The sequence below is a fragment of the Zootermopsis nevadensis genome, unplaced genomic scaffold, assembly GCF_977971745.1.
Source record: "Zootermopsis nevadensis isolate Lab colony 2312 unplaced genomic scaffold, Znev_1.0 Znev_ptg000011l, whole genome shotgun sequence".
In the NCBI taxonomy this organism is placed as follows: Eukaryota; Metazoa; Arthropoda; class Insecta; order Blattodea; family Termopsidae; genus Zootermopsis; species Zootermopsis nevadensis.
In genome coordinates this window covers 2,971,057-2,995,313 of record NW_028259143.1, presented here as the reverse complement: position 1 = coordinate 2,995,313, position 24,257 = coordinate 2,971,057, and the positions used below count along the sequence as shown (strand labels likewise).

Sequence of the window (24,257 nt, the reverse complement as noted above, 5' to 3'; positions counted from 1 at the left end):
GTAACCTCTCGTAGTCGCCCTGATGATGGTGGCAGTAAGCACCTCTGAAACGTCGGTAAACTTCTAACAGACTACACAGCGCAACATGCTAGAAGACAGTTATATTCACATACATTTATATTGCTTTTGCAACATCTCCCATAAATATAATTTTGGTGAAAAATTCCTCAGAACACGGACGTTTGTAAGTTATAAAAGGATAGTTTTAAAATGAATATTAGCTTCGTCATACAAAATTTATGAACTTGACTGTACCGACTCAGGATCACATTAGTTCAAGTGGTTGGACATTTAATGACTACGTATGCAGATTTTGGGGGGGGGGGAGGGGGGGACCGGAGCATAGTTACTAAAAGTATTCCAGGTGAATAGTCCCTGGGATAAGTAAAATGTTAAATTTCTAACTTCAATTGATAGACTGATTCATATACAAATTAAAACAAAATACTCATGTGAAACAAATACATGAAATAAGGAAAAACAATATATATTTTTTATATTAAAACCGCATGCGAATAGAACGCAATGGTGTATATTTCTTAGGACAGACTTTAGGATAAACTATACGGTGTCTGGATAACGGGGCATAACGTCCTAATTAAAAAATATAAATACTCTTCAGCGACTATTGACCTATAGTATTTTTTAAATGGCCACCCACTCTGCGACTTGACTTAAGCTTAAGATTATTTTAGAACTAACAAGTGAGCGGAAATGGTTCTCCGGTTAAAAGCCCACTCAAACTTCCTACAGCAGTTAAAAAGCTGGTAAAATATTCCTCTTGTAAGTAACCCCAAGGTTCATCGCCGCATTAACTAAATCGAATATATCATTGTCATTATAATCACAACATACATACCTACAACGGCAAAATTGTTGAGGAAACAAATGAAGTCTTACCTGCAAAGAGATAAATTAAGATTAATGTCAATAACCTAGTCAGATACTAGTAATTATTAAAAATTTGTACCGCAATTTCATAAAATATTGTACTTACAAATCAGACTAAACTATAAGATTTATGGTGTACCGGAAAACATTGAACGCAAAAAGACTTTCTTGTTTTTAGTATTTTTCATGGCGTTAGCCAAGCTAAGTAGGTTAACAAGAAAGCTACGCCATTGATTTATCTACCTATATCCGGCACAACCAGTTCCGTTTTATCCACAGCATACCTATTATTTACTTATTCACGTAACGTGTATTTGAAACAGAAACAGCAGTTACACCCGCACTTGGCAATATCACGAATTAGTGATGAACCACCGATTCAGGTTGGCGTGTTACTTTAACACAAATGCCACTCGGAAGAGAGCATCTTTTCTCTGCCACAAATCCTCGAATTATTTCATAACACGTTTCATAAATAATATTACGGAACAGAATAAAGTTACACGTAAGTCAAAACACGAAACCAGGAACTAATTTTAGTCCAATTTTATTATTTAATTTGCAGACATGGCTTATTCACCTCCAGTAAACGTAACAACTACGACAAGCTGTCAGCAAGGCGATAAATATAGTTTTGTATCGCAATTAATCCGGGTTCAATTCCCGGTGGTGCTCAAATTTATAACTTGTGTTGCGCAAGGCCGTGGTCTAGGCAACACGGAGTTTTCCTCCGTGGCATCCCAACAATTACTCCATTCACACACAGAAGAAGGCAATGGCAAACCACTTCTGGATCATCTGCCAAGAACGTATATGAACAGGTCCCAGTCCGAGAAAAGGATGGAAGGATCCTGTTCATATGGACCTGTCGTCAGACAGAACACTACAAATAAAAAAAAAATCGCAATTAATACGTGACCTTGTAGCTAGTGACGTTTCTACGCTTTAGTCTCATAGGCAGATACTGCAGAATTAAAGTTATCGCGTTTTAATACACTGGAAGCCATTAAGAACAGACGTCTTAAATGATAATATTTACCAATTATTTACTCCCTCAACTTTTAATGTTTTGCTAGTCAGAACGGATCATTCGCCACTGGTGAACGTACCTGACCTCAGATACGAACTCACATGTACACGCAATATATCATTATACGTGTTAATCCAAAAAGCAATCAGTTGATACGACAACACCAGTCCCTCGCGAGGAATCCCTTATAAGCGTTACACAACAGCGTCTTGAAGCCATAAATCTCAGAGCGTTAACACTGCAGCGAGCTACTTCTCTTACATCGCACTTAATTTACATGTTGCTTGGGGTACCTCCTGACTCCTTTCAGAAGCTGTAAATCATCACTGGCCTCGGAGCGAGTTGCAAATCAAGATGTAGTCCCCGAGGAGGCTCTGCGTGTCCTCCAACGACACGGGATGCTCTACTGTGTTGGAGTCACAGCAGAGTATCTATAATAATGGCAGTCCGAACCCTCGTAAATGAATGATTCTCACGTAATGCTTAGCTCTGATAAAGTAGTTCACAATTGACAGATATCGGTTATTCTGAACGTTGGCCTTGTAATCCTGGGGGTCTCGGGTTCGATTCCCGGCGGTGCCCGAATTTATAACTTGTGTTGGGCAAGGCCGTGGTCTAGGCAACACGGAGTTTTCCTCCGTGGCATCCCAACAATTACTCCATTCACACACAGAAGAAGGCAATGGCAAACCACTTCTGGATCATCTGCCAAGAACGTATATGAACACGTCCCAGTCCGAGAAAAGGATGGAAGGATCCTGTTCATATGGACCTGTCGTCAGACAGAACACTAAATAATAATAAGATGAGGTGGTCTAGCGGTTAGAACGCTGGCCTTGTAATCCTGGGGTCCCGGGTTCAATTCCCGGTGGTGCTCAGATTTATAACTTGTGTTGGGCAAGGCCGTGGTCTAGGCAACACGGAGTTTTCCTCCGTGGCATCCCAACAATTACTCCATTCACACACAGAAGAAGGCAATGGCAAACCACTTCTGGATCATCTGCCAAGAACGTATATGAACAGGTCCCAGTCCGAGAAAAGGATGGAAGGATCCTGTTCATATGGACCTGTCGTCAGACAGAACACTAAATAATAATAAGATGAGGTGGTCTAGCGGTTAGAACGCTGGACTTGTAATCCTGGGGTCCCGGGTTCGATTCCCGGCGGTGCCCGAATTTATAACTTGTGTTGGGCAAGGCCGTGGTCTAGGCAACACGGAGTTTTCCTCCGTGGCATCCCAACAATTACTCCATTCACACACAGAAGAAGGCAATGGCAAACCACTTCTGGATCAACTGCCAAGAACGTATATGAACAGGTCCCAGTCCGAGAAAAGGATGGAAGGATCCTGTTCATATGGACCTGTCGTCAGACACAACACTAAATAATAATAATATGAGGTGGTCTAGCGGATAGAACGCTGACCTTGTAATCCTGGGGTCTCGGGTTCGATTCCCGGCGGTGCCCGAATTTATAACTTGTGTTGGGCAAGGCCGTGGTCTAGGCAACACGGAGTTTTCCTCCGGGGGCTTCCCCGGTTTCTCCGTGGCATCCCAACAATTACTCCATTCACACACAGAAGAAGGCAATGGCAAACCACTTCTGGATCATCTGCCAAGAACGTATATGAACAGGTCCCAGTCCGAGAAGAGAAAAGGATGGAAGGATCCTGTTCATATGGACCTGTCGTCAGACAGAACACTAAATAATAATAAGATGAGGTGGTCTAGCGGTTAGAACGCTGGACTTGTAATCCTGGGGTCCCGGGTTCGATTCCCGGCGGTGCCCGAATTTATAACTTGTGTTGGGCAAGGCCGTGGTCTAGGCAACACGGAGTTTTCCTCCGTGGCATCCCAACAATTACTCCATTCACACACAGAAGAAGGCAATGGCAAACCACTTCTGGATCATCTGCCAAGAACGTATATGAACACGTCCCAGTCCGAGAAAAGGATGGAAGGATCCTGTTCATATGGACCTGTCGTCAGACAGAACACTAAATAATAATAAGATGAGGTGGTCTAGCGGTTAGAACGCTGGCCTTGTAATCCTGGGGTCCCGGGTTCAATTCCCGGTGGTGCTCAGATTTATAACTTGTGTTGGGCAAGGCCGTGGTCTAGGCAACACGGAGTTTTCCTCCGTGGCATCCCAACAATTACTCCATTCACACACAGAAGAAGGCAATGGCAAACCACTTCTGGATCATCTGCCAAGAACGTATATGAACACGTCCCAGTCCGAGAAAAGGATGGAAGGATCCTGTTCATATGGACCTGTCGTCAGACAGAACACTAAATAATAATAAGATGAGGTGGTCTAGCGGTTAGAACGCTGGCCTTGTAATCCTGGGGTCCCGGGTTCAATTCCCGGTGGTGCTCAGATTTATAACTTGTGTTGGGCAAGGCCGTGGTCTAGGCAACACGGAGTTTTCCTCCGTGGCATCCCAACAATTACTCCATTCACACACAGAAGAAGGCAATGGCAAACCACTTCTGGATCATCTGCCAAGAACGTATATGAACACGTCCCAGTCCGAGAAAAGGATGGAAGGATCCTGTTCATATGGACCTGTCGTCAGACAGAACACTAAATAATAATAAGATGAGGTGGTCTAGCGGTTAGAACGCTGGCCTTGTAATCCTGGGGTCCCGGGTTCAATTCCCGGTGGTGCTCAGATTTATAACTTGTGTTGGGCAAGGCCGTGGTCTAGGCAACACGGAGTTTTCCTCCGTGGCATCCCAACAATTACTCCATTCACACACAGAAGAAGGCAATGGCAAACCACTTCTGGATCATCTGCCAAGAACGTATATGAACAGGTCCCAGTCCGAGAAAAGGATGGAAGGATCCTGTTCATATGGACCTGTCGTCAGACAGAACACTAAATAATAATAAGATGAGGTGGTCTAGCGGTTAGAACGCTGGCCTTGTAATCCTGGGGTCCCGGGTTCAATTCCCGGTGGTGCTCAGATTTATAACTTGTGTTGGGCAAGGCCGTGGTCTAGGCAACACGGAGTTTTCCTCCGTGGCATCCCAACAATTACTCCATTCACACACAGAAGAAGGCAATGGCAAACCACTTCTGGATCATCTGCCAAGAACGTATATGAACAGGTCCCAGTCCGAGAAAAGGATGGAAGGATCCTGTTCATATGGACCTGTCGTCAGACAGAACACTAAATAATAATAAGATGAGGTGGTCTAGCGGTTAGAACGCTGGCCTTGTAATCCTGGGGTCCCGGGTTCAATTCCCGGTGGTGCTCAGATTTATAACTTGTGTTGGGCAAGGCCGTGGTCTAGGCAACACGGAGTTTTCCTCCGTGGCATCCCAACAATTACTCCATTCACACACAGAAGAAGGCAATGGCAAACCACTTCTGGATCATCTGCCAAGAACGTATATGAACAGGTCCCAGTCCGAGAAAAGGATGGAAGGATCCTGTTCATATGGACCTGTCGTCAGACAGAACACTAAATAATAATAAGATGAGGTGGTCTAGCGGTTAGAACGCTGGCCTTGTAATCCTGGGGTCCCGGGTTCAATTCCCGGTGGTGCTCAGATTTATAACTTGTGTTGGGCAAGGCCGTGGTCTAGGCAACACGGAGTTTTCCTCCGTGGCATCCCAACAATTACTCCATTCACACACAGAAGAAGGCAATGGCAAACCACTTCTGGATCATCTGCCAAGAACGTATATGAACAGGTCCCAGTCCGAGAAAAGGATGGAAGGATCCTGTTCATATGGACCTGTCGTCAGACAGAACACTAAATAATAATAAGATGAGGTGGTCTAGCGGTTAGAACGCTGGCCTTGTAATCCTGGGGTCCCGGGTTCAATTCCCGGTGGTGCTCAGATTTATAACTTGTGTTGGGCAAGGCCGTGGTCTAGGCAACACGGAGTTTTCCTCCGTGGCATCCCAACAATTACTCCATTCACACACAGAAGAAGGCAATGGCAAACCACTTCTGGATCATCTGCCAAGAACGTATATGAACAGGTCCCAGTCCGAGAAAAGGATGGAAGGATCCTGTTCATATGGACCTGTCGTCAGACAGAACACTAAATAATAATAAGATGAGGTGGTCTAGCGGTTAGAACGCTGGCCTTGTAATCCTGGGGTCCCGGGTTCAATTCCCGGTGGTGCTCAGATTTATAACTTGTGTTGGGCAAGGCCGTGGTCTAGGCAACACGGAGTTTTCCTCCGTGGCATCCCAACAATTACTCCATTCACACACAGAAGAAGGCAATGGCAAACCACTTCTGGATCATCTGCCAAGAACGTATATGAACAGGTCCCAGTCCGAGAAAAGGATGGAAGGATCCTGTTCATATGGACCTGTCGTCAGACAGAACACTAAATAATAATAAGATGAGGTGGTCTAGCGGTTAGAACGCTGGCCTTGAAATCCTGGGGTCCCGGGTTCAATTCCCGGTGGTGCTCAGATTTATAACTTGTGTTGGGCAAGGCCGTGGTCTAGGCAACACGGAGTTTTCCTCCGTGGCATCCCAACAATTACTCCATTCACACACAGAAGAAGGCAATGGCAAACCACTTCTGGATCATCTGCCAAGAACGTATATGAACAGGTCCCAGTCCGAGAAAAGGATGGAAGGATCCTGTTCATATGGACCTGTCGTCAGACAGAACACTAAATAATAATAAGATGAGGTGGTCTAGCGGTTAGAACGCTGGCCTTGTAATCCTGGGGTCCCGGGTTCAATTCCCGGTGGTGCTCAGATTTATAACTTGTGTTGGGCAAGGCCGTGGTCTAGGCAACACGGAGTTTTCCTCCGTGGCATCCCAACAATTACTCCATTCACACACAGAAGAAGGCAATGGCAAACCACTTCTGGATCATCTGCCAAGAACGTATATGAACAGGTCCCAGTCCGAGAAAAGGATGGAAGGATCCTGTTCATATGGACCTGTCGTCAGACAGAACACTAAATAATAATAAGATGAGGTGGTCTAGCGGTTAGAACGCTGGCCTTGAAATCCTGGGGTCCCGGGTTCAATTCCCGGTGGTGCTCAGATTTATAACTTGTGTTGGGCAAGGCCGTGGTCTAGGCAACACGGAGTTTTCCTCCGTGGCATCCCAACAATTACTCCATTCACACACAGAAGAAGGCAATGGCAAACCACTTCTGGATCATCTGCCAAGAACGTATATGAACAGGTCCCAGTCCGAGAAAAGGATGGAAGGATCCTGTTCATATGGACCTGTCGTCAGACAGAACACTAAATAATAATAAGATGAGGTGGTCTAGCGGTTAGAACGCTGGCCTTGAAATCCTGGGGTCCCGGGTTCAATTCCCGGTGGTGCTCAGATTTATAACTTGTGTTGGGCAAGGCCGTGGTCTAGGCAACACGGAGTTTTCCTCCGTGGCATCCCAACAATTACTCCATTCACACACAGAAGAAGGCAATGGCAAACCACTTCTGGATCATCTGCCAAGAACGTATATGAACAGGTCCCAGTCCGAGAAAAGGATGGAAGGATCCTGTTCATATGGACCTGTCGTCAGACAGAACACTAAATAATAATAAGATGAGGTGGTCTAGCGGTTAGAACGCTGGCCTTGAAATCCTGGGGTCCCGGGTTCAATTCCCGGTGGTGCTCAGATTTATAACTTGTGTTGGGCAAGGCCGTGGTCTAGGCAACACGGAGTTTTCCTCCGTGGCATCCCAACAATTACTCCATTCACACACAGAAGAAGGCAATGGCAAACCACTTCTGGATCATCTGCCAAGAACGTATATGAACAGGTCCCAGTCCGAGAAAAGGATGGAAGGATCCTGTTCATATGGACCTGTAGCCAACCTCCTGTAAATAAGACGGCGTAATAAAGAAGAAAGTAATTCTGAAAGATTAGGCCACGTTTGTCAAAGGCATTAAGGACAACAGTGTGGTGTACTATGACGATTTTAAGATTGAATCGAGACCCGGACTCTGTTTCACACTTTTCGTGGGGTTATCTCTTCTAGTCCCTCCAAGTAAATGACGTGATAAGTACCACAGGACACGACCGCATTGTGTTACATCCTTTCCAATTAAGCATTCACGATCAACGCAGAATTCACTGTTTTCAAGCAAAGCCACTGAAATGGGGTTATTTAAAGTTAACCAAGAATTAATGAAGTTAATGAGATTCACGGCGCTGACGTATGTGAAATGCGTGTCAAAGCTGAGTTTGTATGCCTGAAGGGAATAGAGCAATCGGGACATATAGGGGCAGATGGGAGGATAATATTTAAATGGATCGTAATTAAACAGATATCAGGGTATATGGATTGGATTCATGTGGCTCACAACAGGGACAAGTGTTGGAACCTTGTAAACATTTGTCTTCCACAAAAAAAAATAATTACGGATTACATAAGCGACTGTCAGCTTCTTTTCGAAGGATTATCCGCTACGGAATTAGTAGGTTGAATTGAAATTTTATTAGTGCATTGGTGAAGTATAAAGAATTACTTTTAATGTATATTAAACAGAATCGTATTGATTCTATTCACAAAATTGTTCAACGAAGAAAAATATTACGAAGTTTTTCCTGATATAGTGATATTTAACAAAAAATAAGGAACGACCACGCTGTGCAAATATCATTGCGGCCACTAGAATTAATTTGTTTTCTTTAGATAGGTAAAATAAATAGCTGAGTCTGCGATATGGGAGGGAAATTATGACAGGGATGAGGTTAATAATTTACCTTACGACAACAAATAATGGCTGTTATGGGTAGTTAAGTTATGCCTACGTTTTACTGAAAATACCATTAACGTAATGTGAATCAATACAAAAATATTGAACACTCATTCAAAATTTAAGTACGATGTGTACTGAAAGGATATATGATGAAACAAAAAATTTTAATATAAGTTATCCCAAAAGATGTATATACAAAATGTATAAAGACAATCTCATAAACTACATACGTCAGCATTAGTGGATTAGTTAATCTGGTATAGGTGATCGTGGCACAGTTGAAAGCGGTGAGCAGTCGATAACAAGGTGAATATTTCATATTAATAATGTGTGTGCATCTTTTGTGACACCCTGTATATAACACTGCTGAAGTATATAGGTGTGCAGCGTGTGTCAGAGATACAGGCGTAGTCTGCATGATATGAAAAATAAATAACTAAGTCAATGCGGTATGTAAAATACTAATGAATTCATTCTGGAAGTGTGTACTGAAGTGACGTAGCCTTTCACCTTTCACTCTCGGAGGAAAGTCACGTGACATGTTTTCACTTGTTACTGTTATAGATTATAATTTTAGAATATTTGTGGTAAAATATGCTTTAAACACGGTAGGTAGGACGGCAGAGTTATAGCTTCACGTTACACTGCAGTCGGAACGAACGTCATACTTGCAACTGAATCTTTGATTAGCATGAAGAAGTTAATAATAAATAAAGTCGAAAGGCGCAAGAACAGAAGAAGGAACGTGATGGAGCAGCTGAGTGTGAAATCGATCGCTTTGCCAGGCACATCTCAGAAACAACGCTCTTTTGTTCCTGATGGAGATTCTATCTGCAACATTTTCAAAATGACAAAACAAAGTGTATCTGTCATGGCAATTTGAATGTTCTTCAAGATACGACATGCCTACATTTAAATTTATCACGCAAACTGAATTATTTTAGCACAATAATACATAAAATTACAAATTATAACAATATTTTAACGCATTAAAATATAACTCAAAACAGTGATATAAGTACTCAGCTAAAATTATAAATAAAATTGTACAATTAAACTTTCCAACTGCACTTATTACACAGTGCTCATAACTACCTATTCTATTACATATCAATAAATCTATTACATAAAATTTCTTCTCTCTCTCTCGAGTACCCTAAGTCCTACTCTCTCCGCCTGCTCTCGTTTCTAGGAAACTGCATAAAGCATGCAATGCATAAGCGATCTATGTCAAACACTTTCGTTCCTAAGCAACTACAATAAAGTTTAACAGGTGTTACAGTGCCCTTCTATACCGATATATCAAGTTTTTCAGGGCAGACAGTATAAATATGGCTGAGATGTTACAGCGTGCAGTCTCCAACAAAATTGCCGACGTTTCAGAGGTGAAACACGAGGTAAAAAAACTCGGAAGGTTAAATTGTGTGGGATGCCGCTAAGAAAACTCACGCCTTGTCTATTATAATAAGAAATGTACGCGGGCCGCGAGTTCAGAATCCGTACAGCATACACAAAAGCCAGACCTCTGTCAAGACAAACTCTCTCATCACTTTCTTCTCTCTTATCTCTGCCATTTCTCAACTTCCTTACAGAGTCAGAAATGAGAAGGACGGCTTTGTTAAAGGTGGATTCTACAGGCAGCGAACTCTGGTTATCAATCTCCGTTACTAGTCGTCTGTTCTACACTCTGTGTTCCTAGCATCGTTGCTACTTGTGTGGGTATTGTGGTATGTAGCGCGGTAATTAATTATGCTGAATCCCGCGGTAGAACCACAGGACCGCACCTCATGGGACCTGCTAGTGCGTGACTAATATATACACACGTGTACATATATATATATATATATATGCAGCGTTAGTTACCCCTGTTCTAACCTATAACCTCTGTACATACACAAGCCTATGTTGTCATTATATGTTCCGTGCGTTCAAATTTGCTAATGAGGTTTTATATATGTAAGGATATGGCGTAGGGGAATCCCGCTTACAGCATTTCATCACCCCATCACAACACAAGCCGATTCAGTTCTTCCTTCACGTTCGATACTCAACATGTCAAAGCAGATATATATATATATATATATAAGCTTGTTAGCAGAAAACCCAGTACTTCTAGCCTTTCAGGAGATCTAATCGTACTGTTACACTAACGACCTTGCAAAACGTTAAGACGATTTTCCATATTTCGGAGGTAACCCTATTAATGCCAAAACGAAATCTGTTTAAAGTACAAATAGTATCAATGTTTTCCAAATCCCCTGTTTTACGTTGGCATTTTAACTTATATCGACCTAAATAAAAGGTAACCTGTAACCGTTAGAGATATATCAAAACCGATTTAGATCTGAAAGAAATAATAGAAACTTTATGTTTATGTGCGAAAGTATTTTAAAAAAAAAAAGGAATCGAGGAGTGGAGGATCCCCTATCACCGCGCAATAACGTGTGATCCCTGGAACCTATCGCGATGACGTATTGACCCAGGCAAAGGTTATTTATCCCAGATATTTATGACAACACTTGCACTCATTTGCAAAAATCAATCGACAAACCACCGAAAAATGCGTCCGAAATGTAACCCTGAAGGGTAAGACATTTAAACCAACTATTTTATAATTTTCAAGGTCATTTCATGATGCCTTTAAATTTGTAACCCAAAGTGAAAAAAGGTGGTGGATAATTTGTATACGTCCGTCCGCGTTTCATTCCATAAACCACTATTAGAATGGGATTAAATTTGGTGTGAAAGTTCTGTACTAAATGTTGAAAAGATGGAATATTCTCGGTTAATTAAACGATGGCGGTTTATAAATTGTTCAGTCTTTTTTTAAAAAATGCATCGTACCGAAAGAGGTTCGTGGCGTAACAAATGTCTATTGTTATGACCTGAGACATATATTTGAAAAAAAAATTAGACACGCTTATAATATATATTTAAACACATACATATACAATATATATACGCATATTGGACTCACCGTACTTATTTGGATGGGAGAAATGCTTACAAAGTAAAATGCTAAGTTCTGTTATAAAAATCCACGAGAGAGATAAAGAGTTATTTAATCTTGTCCGTCTAATCACAATAAATTCTTATTAAATATTAAAATATTACATTAATTAACATTTAAAATATTTAAAATATTAAATGATGTTCTTTATCGAAATATTCGATTTACATTAGACCATCAATTTTCATGAATATTTCGATAAAGAACATCATTTAATATTTTAAATATTTTAAATGTTAATTATTGTAATATTTTAATATTTAATAAGAATTTATTGTGATTAGACGGACAAGATTTAATATATACTTATTATATCACAATATGACGCAACGTTACCATCTTAAAGAGTTATTTAAAAATTCGAAAATCAAAATTCAGGTGTTTAAGACAATACTATCTAGGCCATTTGTCGGTTGTTTAATTGAACACCAATGTAGAGAAATTAATATTTACATTTCGTATGGAAAACCATTCATCTGAGAGACCTAGAGGTAGACGGGAGAATAATGTCATAATGTCTATTAGATAGTGTGACGACGTAGACTAGAATCATCTGGTTCAGGATGAAGTTTATTGACGATCTGTGGTAATGAACCTTCATGTTAATAGGCAAGGAACATATTCGATACGTAAGCGGCTGTTATATTTCGAAGGAGAATATCATTTGCAGGAGGGCATTACATAACAAAAAATCTAATACCTAACACAAACTTGCTTCTACAATTGGTGTACAATGCGAGGAGGAACAGTTTTTAACACAGGAAAACAAACCCAGCTCGAAACATAAAATAGCAATATCAGGTAACTGCGAAAACACTCGAGAGTGCATGAACATTATTATACTGCAGAACAACAGGCAAAGTGTAGGGAAGAGGAGATAATTAGCTGTGATAAGAACTCGCAAACACATAAGTAATTGTGATTATAAACTGACGATAGCAATGCTGTACAATAAGCAGGTTCATTAGAACATACAAAGACTGCTAATATGAATATTATAATTGTGTTTCATAACGTAAAATAAAATACAAATCATGTTTTTCATAGTATTCGAAAAGCAACGCCGTGCTAACTTATAGGTAGACATAAGACATGAAGATGGAGACAGTATTTTCCTCCGAAACGTTTATAATATTACATTACAACCAAAAATATAACCTCAAATCTGTTTTGTTGGATACTTTTATTAATTATGAAAGTTATGCTCTTTCACAACACTCGCTGAATTAAGTTACGTTAAAACAGTTAACTAAAAACCAGAAAATTAAATTAGAATATTTAAAACTGTCCATTAAATAATACTGAGACGTAATTTTTTTTTCAAACATGTCCCCCATAATGTTTAACATATTCAATAAAAATATTGGTGGGGTATACATGTTTTAAGTCCACGTGAGGTTAAGCAAATCCAACCGGTTTAGACCACACTTTACCAAGTATATAATACGTTTCGCTAAGACAAATGTACTAGAAATTCTAAACGCTTGGGATAAAAGCCTTAAAAATAGTCTTATCTTTTCGGTGTTTAAATGAATGTAATTTTCCGTCTTTTCTGTAAAGCTGAATGCTTGAATAACACAATAACTGCAAAACTACGCTTTCAATTTCAAAAAGGCTTTAAATTATTAGCGTCGATTAGCTAACACACGCTGACAGACTTCATGAAGAACTTTTGTCTCCATCTTCAGAATATATTATCAATCACTTCTGAATGTCAATGCAGTACGACTGACTTATTACCTTCCAACGATAAAGAATGGAAGAAATCATTAAGATTAATTTCTTGTATATTACGAGCAATCCAGTCATAAAAGCTTCCATCAGCTGCTTTTAAAAATAGAACGTAACAAACGAGAGATGTTCCCTTATAATGCCGTTGTATATTACATCGAATTTTACAAGTAATTTCCACTCAGGACAACTGAATGCATAAGCTGAATTATCATATTACTACTTAATTTACTTTAACCAACTAAAGCCAACGCCTGTGTAAGGAATTCTGGGTATCCGTAAATTATCGGACAATTCAAAGAATTTCATTTTGGTTTCAGAAAGGACCCACGTAACAAATGGGGTACATTTTCACAACAATTAATAACCCTAATGAAACACGCTGAAAATCAAGATGTGTGTTAGAAAATCGATTGGACATTAAAATCACCACTGTCATCGCCATCGTAATCATCAGCACACAGCTCTATCATCATCATCATAACAGGCAATGTTTTTACCTACAATTAAGGGTTTGTTCAGTTTCATACGCGTTTAATGATTAGGAAAATTAGTCTGATGAAAAAAAATTAAAAATTCTATGAAAAAACTAAATTCGCTCTTTCGGTACGCACCGAAGCGTGAGTTAATTTTAGGGACTACTATTAGATAACCGTACGTCTGTCCGTCCGATGATTTCAATGGCGCTATGAATGCAGTGCGAATGCCAGACATGTACAAATATTTTATTTAAAAATAAATAATTTTCTGTGATACTCCACAAACTTGATTTTTTAAATTAAATTAACATTACAGTGAGAAAATGGCATAAAACATTCAATTTTACTACTAATGACTTCGAAACTACGCGCGCCAGAATTCTGGTACGGATGTCAATTAACTATATTTTACATGAATGATAGCGAACCAATTATTTAGACACAGACATACAGCATACAGTATATGCTAATTTTATTTATACATACATATCGATCGGGTAAATTTTACAAGTAGATGAGCATGACGATTTTTATAATGGCTCACGCAACTTGAAACCAAAAATTTATGGCAGTGTTAATGAAACAAGTTTTTGCAGATTATGAGTTCAAACAAGAGTGTGTATCTAAAATATTTATAAGAGAATATTATATTCGTTAACAACATTTGGCATCGTTCATTAATTATTATATATCACGACTTTTTTATTTTTTATTTGTAGTGTTCTGTCTGACGACAGGTCCATATGAACAGGATCCTTCCATCCTTTTCTCGGACTGGGACCTGTTCATATACGTTCTTGGCAGATGATCCAGAAGTGGTTTGCCATTGCCTTCTTCTGTGTGTGAATGGAGTAATTGTTGGGATGCCACGGAGAAACCGGGGAAGCCCCCGGAGGAAAACTCCGTGTTGCCTAGACCACGGCCTTGCCCAACACAAGTTATAAATTCGGGCACCGCCGGGAATCGAACCCGAGACTAGCGTATATAATTTCTGCAACAGGAGGGTGAAACTTCTAACCTTCCGCGAATGGACTACGTATTATCACCCAGTGTAAAAACTGACGTTAACAAATTTTCTTTACTTAAAACATCGCGTATGAAAAACTTTGTGGCTCTGGGTTGACAGCACCTTGAGAAGTTAAGAGTTGTAAATCAGTTTAAAAAGTCATTTATGTTAATAACTTTCGTCATTTTCATATTATCGTTGTTATTTTAATGAGTGTATAATTTTTAAATTTCTATAGAATGTTATAGAAATCCGCACATTCATTATCCTTCTCCTTCTAGTAAGTCAATTACAATTGTGTGTTCGCACTTAAATATTTTTACCCTCGAAACTAAGTAATTAACAAACAAAAAAAGTGCTCATAAACGATTAAGGCTAGTTATTCCCTTCCTACATTCCTCATTTGTTCCTGTGAGGTCCAATAGTTGCTCAGAGTTTCAAAATTATCGTCTTTTACGGTTATTTCCTTATGTAATTCCTAAAATCTGAAAACTCTCACACTGAAGACACAACCGCTCACGGTTCGTCGTCTGTGTCAGGGTAAGAACATGATGATGCAAGCAAGGGGCTCACAGGAAAATTGATTTTACTAAATTGTCAACGAAGCAAACCTCGATTCAAAAGGGTCTATTGATTTCTATTACAGTCCCGCAGCACAAACTGTGAATATTATAGGGTAAAGATCTGAAAGAAACATCTTCCTCCCACACTCCCGCTACCCTACAATCATCCACAATTGCCACATAGAGATGGGCATTTCCCGGAAAGCTGCTTGTATCTTTTCCGCTCTGTTTAGTCCTATGGGAGCTCCATCATATTTTCTATAGAATATGGACGTTTCGTGGGACGAAAATGATATGGAATATTCTCGGAAGCAGGTAAGTTGGAGTTATGATTCAAGTGAGTCCACAAACGTTGATCATAACGAATTAATCCACAGAAGCATGAAACTAGCCTAAATATTAGTTTAAACTGCAGGCCGTACCTCAAAGAGAGCACAAAACCTTTCCATTACAAACATCGACTGATTAACGCTGTTTACGGAAATAATCGCTGTTTATAAGAGGACGTGAGGAAGAATAAGTACTACTGAGATAAGAAATAGCTGCATGTTACACGTAAAGGCAGCTGCTGAGATTGGACAACAGATCGCTCTGACAATCCCAGACAAATGACACGAAACTCGAAACATCCGTGACTGGATTTATCGTCTTGTATTTGAAGAAAAATACAGAAATACGAAAACAATTAAGTACCTATAATCTAAAACAAGGAAATGGACAGCAAAATGACAAATTTGGCTTGAACAAATTTTAATAATTGATAAAAATGGACTTTCGAATTTAGATGTAGGGTTCATAACAAATCGGAAGTAACCGGACGAAGTGATAAGCTGAAGACAATATGGAAAAATGACTGAAGAAGACGAGATATGGAAGAGGGTAAGGTCCTTGAAGAACGTTGCATTACGGATACTGAGACACGTGTCTAAAATATTTTATAAGAGGAATTAAATAATCTTATAATTAATTAAAAATTATTAAACAGTCAGTTGAAGACAGAACTTAAAATAAATTCAAATCGAAATTAATTTAAACAGAATGATCGATTTCCCTCTAAACTTTACGGCACAACGTAACTGATCGTCATTTAAGAAGTTGTGAAATTCATCAAGACTACATATTTGTTTATTACGACAAAAAAATTCTCAGGTATTTATTTTATCATAAAACTTAACAGAATTAGTGTTTAAACAATTTTAAACTTCCCTGTTAAAACCGAGACATGAATATAGCATTTTTTTTACGTTTATGCGAGAAAATCCAACAGAATTGCACACAGAGTAAACGTAAACACTGTTTGTAGATTATGTTTATTCAATCGCGACGACGTACACTTTGGGTTCTGTTTTACCTTCTAGTGGTTTGGTTATTAAGACAATTTATTCACATTTGCTGAATAAAAACATGCATGTTTAAACCTGCCATGACAGATTAAAAATATAAACGAAGAAATGCAGCCGACACTTGCAGCCAGAAACACGAGCCGGAGAGCGAGTATGTTGATTCAGAGCGCACACAAAAATAAATTCTTAATGAAGTCCGAATATAACTCTGGCTGACCTCGGTTCATTCACAATGTATGTGCTTATATTGCAGTGAGGGGTGTGTTCACAGCCCAGAATTAAATAATTTAATTAACACAGCATGTGCAAGCACTCACAGGCCTCACATGCCGACCAAATGCGACTATTTTAAGTTATTCAAAAATAAATTCGTAATATACTTCGTTCCACTAGCCTTGTTTTGCTTATCTGAGGTAGGGAGATCTCAAAGTGCCTTATAAAAATAACCATTAAAAATATAATGGTATTCTGTACGCAACCGCCACGGTGGTCTAGCGGTTAGAACGCTGGCTTTGTAATCCTGGGGTCTCGGGTTTGATTCCCGGCGGTGCCCGAATTTATAACTTGTGTTGGGCAAGGCCGTGGTCTAGGCAACACGGAGTTTTCCTCCGTGGCATCCCAACAATTACTCCATTCACACACACAGAAGAAGGCAATGGCAAACCACTTCTGGATCATCTGCCAAGAACGTATATGAACAGGTCCCAGTCCGAGAAGAGAAAAGGATGGAAGGATCCTGTTCATATGGACCTGTCTTCAGACAGAACACTAAATAAATAAAAATATTCTGTACGCGTGTGTTAAAAGTCGCAGGGTACAAAAATTATCAACATTTATTTATCATTTTTGAAGGAACAAATTCTCTACAAGAATAACAGAAAAGAGAGAATAATAATGAACAGGGAAACAGAGTAAGACAGATACTTAGGCTATATCAGTAAATAAAAGATAGATCTATTCTTGGATCGATAGTTCGTTGAATTGATTGATACATAAACAGAGAAATCAGAATCAACTATTCATTACACCATTATAAATGTCCTACGTTCCTCTTCACCATGAACAGTTACACATCTTAGGCAGAAGATAATAATCGTTCGAGCCATCGCCCTTGAAAGCAGGGCGGGCCTTATGACAGAGACGAAATACGTGTACAGTAGATTCAGTTGCTAGCCAGTGGGGGTTTTTTGTACATGGACGGTAGGCCACGTAACTCGACTGAATCAGTCAGATGCGCCCGTCCGCATTGAACTCAAATGCTGCAACATTAGTTACCATCTGAAAGGCAGTTCCATTCATCAGACCGTCAAGACGATAACACCCAAACAAAAATTTCGAACGGAAAGTGACGTTAAAGTTCTGATAAAAACTTCCAAACAGATCTGAGATTTTGTTTATGGTTCTTGTGGAAGACGTCGTGCCAGTAGGGCGTAACCTTGATGCTGCTCTACACAGATATCCAATCAGTTGCTTCTGCGTGTATGAACACTAATAATGCGTCCTATGGAACACTTATTCTGGCACTATGACCTGGCACGATGCCCTCGTTATCAGCACACAAAATACTAAACTTAAATTAAGCTGAAATTCAGTGATACGTTAAGAAGGCTGAGTACATTGGAACAGATACTATAATCCACTGCTGCCTCAATCAGCCAAGTGATCATCGCCCCTGATGACAGAGGCAGCAAGGACCTCTGAAACATATGTGAACTTCTACCAGACTGCACGGCGGTATAAGCCATCTACTTTATGTGTATTTGATTTGTCGTGGTCTATTAGAATACGTTGTTGTAGCCTTTGATATAATCAAACCGTAATTCTCAGTAAGGGCATCAGTGGCTCTGTCCGAGGCTCGAACACGAACCACAGTATTATAATGCTAAATCCATGTATATACGATAAACAGTAGCAATGAATGATATGTACTTCAAATGCGTTGATAATTTAAGGCAACGCCCTGACTCCCCATTCAACTTGCATTTTACCGCCGTCCACCTACCTTCAGACGTAGTTGAGTGTATGACATCAGCGCACTGGGCTTAATGGCGGAACGAAACACAGCGACACGTAGGTTATGTCTGTCAATGCAGCAATATCATACACTGCACAGGCTTCATTTCGTATTTAAATAAGTTTTAAAAGTTCACTGACAATGACAAGCCAACCACACAATATATCTTACACTTTTAAGCATTAAAACACTGTGATTTCCACACAATCCACAAAACTACACTCATTGTTCTGGCACTGGCTCACGCCTGCGTCTTTGGTCAAGCCTCTAATAAGTCGTGTAATCTCGCCTTACTTCGTGAGTTTCCGTAAGCCATGTTACGCGCGGAACTTAAAACAAATGCAGCACAAGTGCGCATGCGTGTAACTCGACTTATTAAATTAGATATATTTGGGCTATTTAACGACGGTTTTTGAGTCACGTAAGTTATATCTGCGGTTTGACGATGGAGAATAATGAAAACACGTCTAAGAGGTAATGTACCTGACTAAGTACCTCACCGTATTGTGAATTAGCAACAGAATTATCGCCCTGATTATGACGGCAGCAATGACATCTGAAACGTCGGAAAACTTGTAGAAGACTAAACGACGCAACAACCCAGAAGACAGAAATCTTCATACTCTGATGACGGAGGCAGTATGACCTCTGAAACGTTGGTAAACGTCTACCAGACTACACAGCGCAACAACCCAGAAGACAGAAATCTTCATACTCACCGCTGTGAAAACCTCAAATTCTTCACTTCTATTACTACTTTGCGCTTAGTCGCGAGGCCATATTTCTCTTCAGGTACTTAATTCCTTTATGTACGAGCAGGCACTAAAACAAATTGCTGTTCTATTCAAAATGAAAGAGTCAACCGAAGGGGAAAATCAGACACAAAAAATATCCCGGAACTTGTGGACTGCTCCCAGGACAGGTTTGAGGCGTCGTCTCGGAACGCCAGACATGACGAATTCCAGATTCTGAGCACCGGAGTCCCACTGCTTGCTATCTGGACGGACGTGTGTAATGTCCGCAATTAGAGTGGTTAATGCCCCATAGAGAAGGCCGTTCGTCACCCAGAAACTCTCAGCAAAATACGAAAAGAAATTCACTAGAAAACAAGATGGGAGGTTGGAAGATCTTGAACCATGCAAAGAAATCTTTGTGTAAGGTGCGTTGACGAGACTCAGGAACCATTTTTAATTAAACTTCCGGGATTATCAAAATATATTCACACACACTGCATCGCTGTCATAGTAATGAAGGTAGTTACCACAGCAACGGAAATACTGTTAACAAACAATAACATGAACATGTCAGTTTACGAAAAATGCATTCGTAAGGAATTGTTTTCCAGTCGTCGCTAGGATATCCTGAAACAGCGTCTGTAATCACACTGAAATAGGCCTTGACCACAGCCTCCCTACTTGTATCTACATCAATATTTCATGTATTTTATTAATGTTCTTTATTAATTAAGCCTTAATAAACTTATTAAGTTTTACAACTATTATACTAATTTAAGTCTCTGATATTGTTTCGTTGGTTAATATTTCTTAAGTTTATGCGATATATAGTTTATAAATTAAATATGCGAAAAAAAAGGGAGGTAGAACAAATTCGTTTGAAATTACGACTGTCACTCAAAAAAGTAAGAATGATAAATGATGTATCTCAGTCTTTATCATTTGCCTGATATAATGGTCTCAGGAAATTCTGTGTTCCCTGAAATATCTTAAGAGACGTATCTTATTTGTCTGAGATCGGTTACTCTGATTTTCACAAACCTGGAGTAAACATTTTTCCATAAAAGGGTTTTCTTATCTACAAAACAAAGTTTCTGTTTCAACTTATGTAATACTTTAATAATTAATTCGCATATAGAATTCATTTAGATATGCAAAAAGTTGTCAGTGGAACCACGGTTCCGGATAATCTGACGTAAATACGTCTATACGGAAAGAAAGTTTATATATTAGCTTTAATATTAATAATAACAACAATGCCGAGTAAACAGATGACGTTTCCTAGGTAACATAACAATGCACGCAAGCTGACAATTGTTGTCGATCCATATTAATACATTGTTGATATGGATCTTACACGTTTTCCTTCCACATTTTGCCGAATGACCCTTCCGTATAGACGTATTTACGTCAAAATAAACACAACAAAGACAATCATTATACATTATTTTATTTAGTATTCTGTCTGATGACAGGTCCATATGAACAGGATCCTTCCATCCTTTTCTCGGACTGGGACCTGTTCATATACGTTCTTGGCAGATGATCCAGAAGTGGTTTGCCATTGCCTTCTTCTGTGTGTGAATGGAGTAATTGTTGGGATACCACGGAGAAACCGGGGAAGCCCCCGGAGGAAAACTCCGTGTCGCCTAGACCACGGCCTTGCCTAACACAAGTTATAAATTCGGGCACCGCCGGGAATCGAACCCGAGACCCCAGGATTACAAGGCCAGCGTTCTAATAATAAAAATTGCCCAGAAAGATTATACATTAATACAGCGTTAAATTAACGTGGGGAAAAAGGAAGGAATGTTTGCATAAAACCCTAATCTATTACAATTTCATAGAGTAGACGAATACAGATCTTGCTGGAATCGGCGAAATAATTATATAAACTGAAATACACGACTACAGATTGGTTTTATGCAGTTAAGGGAGGAACAGGAAATGTTATATGGGGCGATAAGTCGGGAAATAAAGGCCATTCTAACTCAGATTATATGTACTTCAATGCTCGAAATTGCATCCGACATCACTCCCAAGGCATTTGTATATACTCTTAACTAATGTGAATTTCGTGTATTACTGGCTATAAAGTTTCTCCTTTAGAACGTGAGTTGGCTTTAAAGGAGAAGTAAAATAAACCACTTCTCTGCTTTCAATGGGTAGGCCTACATTTCTAAACAAAAACAGTATTTCTGTGATGTAACTACTTTGCTTGAATTTTCAGAAAAAACTACTATTTAATTCAGTAAACTTTTGCTTACGTAAACAAAATTTTACTAACCTCTTGACTGTCAGGTATAAATTAATGAAATCATAAGGAAACAATTTAAAGCCCTAGCTCGGTTAAATATATTCAATAATTCTGCTCGTACCGCGAAGAAAACATCACACTTAACCATTATAAAGACCAATTTGTTAATGATATTTACGGAAATAATCGCTGTTTACACTAACTCTCACATTAAAAATAAATAAAAAATGCTGAATCATTTATTGTCAAAGAAGGTGAGATAAATATCTATTTAGAACTACGTTCTGAAGGGTTAACATGAATAACACGCCTAAAATAACTTTCATTTTGAACAGATGTTTACTTCGAAGGGATTTTAACTTATGGACTTCGATACCTCGTATCAGTCATTTCGACATTTCAAATTTCGTTGGACTAAAAAAGATTTTCTTTCGGTCTAACTTCTGCTTCGTGGGGCATCCCCTCGCCAATGCATCTCATCTCTCTCTCTCTCTCTCTTTCAGGTAAGCGAAACGGTTCTATACAAACTACAGTGAACGTCGAAATCACAACCCGTTATGAATACGCACATTTCATGGCTTGCTTTATTTGAATGTGTACACTCAACGGCATAACAAGCAAAATGAGTGAAAATATTAGTTGATTCAAGTTCACTGAAATTTCATTTAAAATGCTTAGACTACACTTTTGCAGAGTAAACGTTTATACAGGAAAGGACTATTCAAGTAACGTCTGATTATATAAATAGGTTGTTTGTTTTAGATAAAAGAATCATGATGACTTGTTTATGGGAAGACCTCGAAGTATCAACTGAACTTGAAATGACTTTGATATAACCAATCCTTTAGCAGATATAACAAACATTATCATTATTTTATCCCTGAAGTGATTTCAACTTGCAATCAATAATAAATTATCAAATAAAATAGAAATTACAGAATAAAGATGTTTATAAATTGCATTTAAACTGCTGTAAATTTTCATTTTTCGTCTTTGTAACAGGCAGTTTCTTTATTAATTATAAAACACGTATTGATATCGAGTTAAAACACAAAACAATAAAGATAAATGTATTTTGGTTTGTTGCACGGTGTAGCCTGGTAGATTATCACAGACGTTTCGGAGGTACTCCATCATTAAACTCATCTCCCTGATAATAATGGCATTAAACATCTCTAAAACGTCGGGAAATCTTCTAATAGACTACACGACGCAATAACCCAGAAGACAGGAATCTTCTTCCACCCTTGTGAACAACTGTCTACATGACATGACACGCTGTATGTGTGTAGACTAGCGACTGTCTTCAAGTGAGTTTCTATTGCTTACTCAGCGACTTTCATAGCCAATAGCCTGTCGAGAATGAGATTACATACTCGCAGATAAGAAAGAATAGTGCCTCTGAGACATAAGCATCAACTTCAATAGAGCGAGAGTCTGATACATGTGTCAATATGGGAAATGTCAAGTCAATGTGAAAGACACAGGAATCGTTGACGTGGTAACGTTAGTTGACATGAGAAAATGGAAAGGGTTATATGAAACACGCTATAAGGGCGAGACTGACGGGCGAAGTAACGTAATGTTTGATTTAGAGGCCAAGAAACATCTTACACTGTCATACATATGGTATCCTTCCTTCTTGGATGTGTATTTCAAAAAAAAACCCGCCTGGATGTTGAATTATCCAACAACAAATGTTAGTGTGCAGGGCTCACGTTTCTACAAACACTAAGAAATTTAAATGTCTTCCTTAGGGTTTTTAATTGTATTGTACCAGCTTCTAAAACACTGAATAATTTCTAAAGATAATGTTTAAATGGTTATAAAACGGAGTTCGAAAAGCATAATTAAGTTCTTTTAAAATGACTGATGTTTGTATATTTGTATTTCTTTTATGGCCTAACTTATATATGAGGCTTTTGAATACATTAATGGACACTGAGATTAATTTCAACTGAAAATACAACAATTTTAGTTAGGGACTCTCAAAATTCCTGTGCTCAAAACTCGCGTTTAATTAATGCTGTAATTATTTACATGAATGAATTAAGGTTTATATTACTCCTTGAACGTATCTGTGGTGCCCCCAAGGGGTACTGGTACCACAGTTTGAGAACCGCTGATCTACTTTTTCTGCCGAAATTTAGATAAGCTAGAATATATTCAAGTAAACGTTTTGCTACTATTTTCAATAACAGCAATATCTAAATTTCTAATTCGGTTACCAGCGACAAAATTACTGCAGAACTCGATAATTTACATAATAGAAACTAAATTTATACAATTTCCGTTAGGAGAGTTTATAAATACGCCCAATGTTAATATTTGTGGTAGACAGAGACATGATGAAATCAAAATATTAGCCTCAGGGTTTTGTAATCAACCGCATTCAATATATATATTCAACAAGTATGCCGTGATGCAGAATTTCACACTGATATAAAAGAACAGGTAGGATTTATGCATTAATATCGTTTACCGCTG

The 24,257-nt window shown here is 39.0% G+C and overlaps 1 protein-coding gene across 2 annotated transcripts in view; it reads right to left on the bottom strand.

Annotated features, from left to right (window-relative positions):
* Positions 1-24,257, bottom strand: part of beat-IIIc (beaten path IIIc) — a 396,529-nt gene that overhangs the window by 197,159 nt on the left and 175,113 nt on the right. The window contains exon 1 of one of the 2 annotated variants that reach the window (XM_087347099.1): positions 18,768-19,046. The exons of the other annotated variant lie outside the window; for it this stretch is intronic. The gene's annotated coding sequence lies outside the window, so the exon portion shown is untranslated. Of the gene's footprint in view, positions 1-18,767; positions 19,047-24,257 lie in introns of those variants that run through there. 2 annotated transcript variants of the gene reach the window in all.